At 42.8% G+C, this 6,000-nt stretch overlaps 1 pseudogene; it reads right to left on the reverse strand.

Moving 5' to 3' along the window:
• Positions 1 to 1,284: 1,284 nt before the first annotated feature.
• On the reverse strand, positions 1,285 to 5,177 carry LOC125526966 (annotated as a pseudogene).
• Between the last annotated feature and the right edge of the window lie 823 nt (positions 5,178 to 6,000).

The raw sequence follows: 6,000 nt of genomic DNA on the forward strand, positions 1-6,000 counted from the left end.
TGTTTTTTCATCTAAAGAAAGAACGTTATGAAATTTCACCTCATCCTGTTGGTAATCAGTAGCTGATTGGTTTTGTTTCAGTGACGGATTTTTTTCCTGAACTTTTTGGTATTGTTCTTGGTGGTTTTCAGGTTTCCAAATCAGGGAGAAGGGAGGGAGATTGCCCGATTACTGGCACGGTTGCATCAATGGCTGGCTGATCACGTATGAAGCTCTAGACCATCCTCCTCCTGGATGAAGAATCGACGGGGAACTTAAAGTGGTTCGTGCTGAATATCGAACCTTGATGAGAAACTTGGTACATAAAATTCAAAGTGGATCGCTATGATGCAATGCATACAAAAGTTCCTAACATCACTTCAGAACAGTATTCCTAGCTGGGGCAGAGTACGAGTGCAAATCGACAGCTCAAATAGTTCATAAATAACAGTGCATGCATGTACGAACCAAAATAGTAGCACTGTTATGTGTTAAACACACTGTTGGTTGCCCAGTATAGATACTACTACTGGTCATACAAGTCCATAACTAACTAAAATTCGAAAACGGTGGCAGAATTTTGATACAAACTGACGGTGCCCAGGGCTGAACGTCGCAGTATAAGGGGGAACCAACAGCTTCAGATATAACATAATGGTCACCAAATAACAGTACATGTATGCACAAGTCAAAATAGTAATAGTACAGTTATACATACAGACATACAGAGACCAACAGACAGAGACCAACAGACAGACCTACCCAAAATTGGGCTAACAAGTTACCTCTTCTGAGCATAGCACCCAAAAAAGAAATACTGACAGAATTTCGACAAAAAAACCTGACAGTGCCAGGCAGAACTTCGAAAAAGAAATACAATGGTATAGCAGCCCATAGGTGAACAGAAGTGCAGAATACAACTACTGATTAGTCAAACAAGATCTCTTTCTGGGGATAGAAACAAATGATGGAAAATAGTGTTTGGCGCGCTTTCTGACTACTGATCTCGCAATTCAACATGGCAACAACTTTCGTGTGGCAACATCACAAAACAAACATGGCAATACCAATTGTTGATACTGGTGGGTCTTGCAAGACAATAGTTCTACTCCAAGTGATCTCTCTTTCCGTCAGTCTGTCCATGCTTGAAGGATTCTGCAAGGAAGCCATGCACGATCAACACCAGAAGAAAGCCAAACTACAATGATGAGGCATGTATCCTTTTTCCGTCAAAATAAATATTAGGGGTACAGTATCACCAACCTTTGCAGACAGCATATCTTCCGAGTCTTTGGGAATAGTAGTTCAACCTTTGCAGATATATTTCCATGTCTTCGGCTTCAGCAACATAGGCTCTGCACGGATTATTAATGTAAGAACTTACACTTCAAGGAAAATCATGAAAGAAATGACGAAATTAGATAAAGGAATATTTAACTTGCTCTGTTTTTCTATCGTACTACTAGTGAAGTTATTATCATTCTAACTAGCACATGTAACACCCGCTAGCAAGTAGTAATAGAGAAGGTAATTGCTGCGTGCTTACTTCCATAATAATGTGCATCTATCCTTTCCACCTGGAGGCTGCCCAGCCGTTGCCGCAGACTTGCAGGGAGCGTCTTCAGACCAGGGCATTATCTAATGTAAAGAAATTGGAGAGATGAGTATGCTTGTGGCACATCCGGTAGGGATTCCAGGCTCTTGCAACCCAGAAACTGGAGGAACTCCAAGGATTGGAGCTCGGGAGAGCAGGATTCCAGAGATGCCAACCCACCACAGTTAAAAATGTCTAATTTCTTGAGGGACGGGGGAAAATAGAGGACCCCTGTTAAGCCATCACAGTAGTATAATGATAATTCTTCTATACTGGATGACCCTTGACGAATCGATGATACTGACTGTCCCTGCTGCTGCTTCCTGCCATATGTGGACTCAAGCTTACTGCAATTATTAATGTACATTGTCCTGAGAGAAGCAGGGACGTTGAAGAGCTCAACCAAGTTTCCACAACTTTGTATCGTTAGAGACTCTAGACGTGGCAGGAGCTGACTAGTTTCTGATGATGTTGATGGCTCAGCAGAAGGTTGTGCATATCCAGTCAAATTATTGCATTGCCTAATCAGAAGCTTCCTCAAGTATACCAGTCCTTTAAACAATTTTTCTGGCCAGTGGAGAGAGCGTATGGCAACTTCGCAATTGACAAATCTTGAAGGTGTACAAAGCATGCACACAACTCTGTTACACTTACAACTGACTTAAAGTCTTAACACCAAAACTTCTAGAGGAAAGTCTTGATAATTCCCATTCTCCTTGATGTTCACCAATTCCCTCAAACTATTCTCAACCCCCGTCGAGGTTGTATCTGTACTATGTTCAATGCTAGTCAGTCTAGATTGGTCAATGAAGTCATATGTCTCGCTACCCACAAGAACAACTCTACATCTGCCTCCTTCCATGTTCAAGTACACTGAGCTTTGGTGATTTAGCTGTAGTTGTCAACCCTGGACATTCTAACAATACAAGCATCCTCGAGGTTAGGGAAGTCGGATGTCTTGGCAATGCTGTCAACTTCTTACAAGAGTAATATACAATTTCTCAAGCCGGGAAACATTGTCTCTTCTCTATCCATCCCATTATCTATTTCCCACCATCTCTCCAAACAGAAAAGACCTACTAGCATAAGGTTCTTCAGATTGGAAATGTGAAGGATGTATCAGTGTCACGGTTGAACAACCATTGCAGTTTTTCACATTTGACAAGATGGATCTCAACAATATTTTGCAACATTGCCATCCATGTCGGGGAGGTGATGGCTGTATAGGAGTGTATCCTTATAGCCTGCAGCCCATCACGAGGTTTGAGTTTCTCGAGCACTCCTGCAGCACCCTTGTGACTTTTTTCCTCAACAACATTATCCGATCCAAAGGTCCATCTTAATGTCAGTTCTCTTTTTTCCTTCTTCATGAGGTTTGCTATTTCTGCATCTTTTTCTGTTACGTTCTCTAGATGATTTAGCTCTAGTTGACCACAAAGTTTTAAATTCTTGAGCTCTGCAACGTTACTACAATTAGAGCCACTACCTGCTACAAAACATGTAAGTGTCTGTAGGGATGTGAGTTTTCCGAGGTCTCTAGGCATGCTCTCCAGCTTTGGGCAACCATGAGTGTAAAGGTGACGGAGGGCAGCCATATACTTCATTTGTCTTGGAAGTGTTTCAAGGCGTATACAGCCAGAGAGGTTAAGCGTTTGCAGGTTGTAAAGAATGCTAATATCTCCAGGAAGTGCTCTGATCCAACTTCCTGAAAGATCTAGGTACCTCAAGTGATGTAGATGCCTTGGTTTCAGAGGAAGTGAACTGAAACGTAGTTGTAGTGCTTGCAAAGAGCTAAATTTTGATATATGTTTCAATGGAATATCCATACCATCATCACACAGAAGAGTTTGGATAGCTGGAGAGTTGTTCTCTAGAGAACTATCCAATTTTCCTTCAGGGTCCTTGCATGACAAAAATAAATGACGAGCAGTGTTTGGAAGCCACTCACTCTGACTTGTTTCCTCGGTTGCGACAACAGATTCAATCTTGCCTGGTTCGTCACTTGCCAAGGCACATTCTTTCCCCATTATAGAAAGTGCAACATCATGTATAAGATCGTGGATTTTACATGTAGTTCTCGAATAACACAACCTGTTGTATTTAATTTCATAATCAGTGGCTTTGATTTGTTTAACATCCTGGAAGAATGACCTTGAGACCAGTTCACGGAAAATCTGTTTGCCAACAGTTTCAAGAGGAACTTGTTGTTCCTGGATGAACCCATGTGCAATCCATAGTTGGATCAGCTTGTCCACATCAATCTCGTAATCTTTGGGAAATACAGCACAAAAATTAAAGCATTGCTTCATATATGATGGCAAGTCATTGTAACTGAGCTTGAGTATTGGTAAGATTCCTGTCTCCTCGGTGCAAATGTTACTTCTTTTTGATATAGCCTCCCACTCTTCCTTACTGGTCTTGGTACACAGTAGGGAGCCTAGTGCTGTTGCAGCTAAAGGAGAACCAACACATCTTTGCACAATATCATCAACCATACCCACCAACTCGGTGGGCCTTTTCTCTGCCTTCTTGAAATGACTGAATGTTGTTGTCTCGATGATTTTCTTTATGAATTTATCTTCCAAACCTATGAGATTATAAGCTTTAGCAGTATCCATTATTTCAGCCACTCCACCATCACGAGTTGTTGTCAAGACCGCACTACCAATGCCACCATGTCGAAGGCAGGCCTTGAGCTGTCTCCAAAACTTAACCTGCCGTGCCCAGACATCATCCAATACAAGGAGGTACCGTTGCCCGCTCACTACATTCTGAAGAACATCCAGTGGTGTCTTCTTGGATGTGGCTGCTTCTTTACCATCATCCATCTTCTCAGGAGCTTCTTTAACTATACATGTAGCTAGAGAATCCACATCAAAGCAGTCAGAGGCACACACCCATAGCAGCAAACCGAAATGCTTCCGAATGGCAGGGTCATTGTAGACAAGTTGTGCTAACGTGGTCTTGCCCTGACCACCCATTCCAACGATGGGAACAACTGTAAGATCTGCATTGTTAGCTTGCCCAACTAGTCTACTAACAATTTCACTCTTATCATTGGCTCTGGATTCATTGATGATTTCCTTGATTTCCTCTGGGTCAGCCATAGCATGATTCGTCCACCGCAACTGACTGGATACTGGCGGTTGTTGCTGATACTTAAAGCCAAAGGCGTTCATTTCGGTCACAAGGATATCGATGGCGTGCACAATCTTGCAGAGCTTTCTTCCCATCCTGTTACGGAATACGAAACGGTTGTGTGTGGGAAAGAGTTTACCACATCGAAGCCAAGCTCCTTGTAGTGTCCCTCCTTTTTGGCCTTACGACGAAGCGCCTCATACTTGAACTCATCGAAGACTTCATTCGCCTTGTAGGCCACCTTCTTGATGGCCTCGAGCCAGGCCACTGCCCCTTCCCTGTGGGCTGCTGCCTGCTCAGCATCAGTGATGACATCCAGGATGGCAGGAAGTTTGCGCTTCAGGACCTCATGTTGCTTCTCCATGCCCTTCATCACCTTGTACTGGTCGAGGAGGTAGTTGGACACCTTCTCCATCACGATTTTGACTAGTGGTCCAACCACCATGGTGGGCACCACTGCGGCCATTGGAGCACCAAGCGCTCGCAAGACCACAGAGAAGCACGAGTGCAGTGCAATGTGGAGAAGAGATGGTGTAAGCAAGATGCGATTGCTTTCAGGGAGAGGTACAAGTAGAATGTGTTTGGTTTCATTGATTGGTTCCATCAACTACCGCAGCATAGAAACAACAGTTGCACAACTACACTTTATAAAAACTGCACTTTGTTTTCTCAGCATTGTTGTGCCTGATGACAGCTTCGCCAATACCTTCTAACCATCTTCAGTCAAGGTGTGGCATCGATGTCCCCGCCAGGCACTTGCTTAGGAAAAGCAGTCACAAATGTTAACCCGCAAATGGCAAACATAATGGTTTTGGAAGCATATAAGTTATGGCAGAAAAAATATCCAATGGATATATGCAACTGTTCCACTATCTAGAGAAATGTTGCCGTGTTGCATCACTGTGCACGTAATAAGCAAGATTAATGTGCAGCAATTTGATGCTTACCGATTTAATAATAAACAATACTAACGAAAGGGACGACGCGAGTAATATATTATTTGTACTTGTGCTAATTAATGGATGCGCCTATAAGACAAACCATTTTTTTCCAGTTCATTACAAACGCTAATGCAAGAATTAAGACGAGACTCTGTATATTATCAACACTCAATGTGGTGCTGCCGGCATACGAAAACAATACTGTGCGAGTAGTATATTGCTTGTGGTTGTGCTAATGCGGCCACCCGGCTACTTATAAGATATCCACCTTTTCCTGTCCATTTACAAACGCTAATGTCCACTTTTTTTTCCTGTTGGGACAAAACACTTTGATTCAAGCACAGATAA

This window comes from Triticum urartu, unplaced genomic scaffold (genome assembly GCF_003073215.2).
Source record: "Triticum urartu cultivar G1812 unplaced genomic scaffold, Tu2.1 TuUngrouped_contig_2454, whole genome shotgun sequence".
Classification (NCBI taxonomy): domain Eukaryota; kingdom Viridiplantae; phylum Streptophyta; class Magnoliopsida; order Poales; family Poaceae; genus Triticum; species Triticum urartu.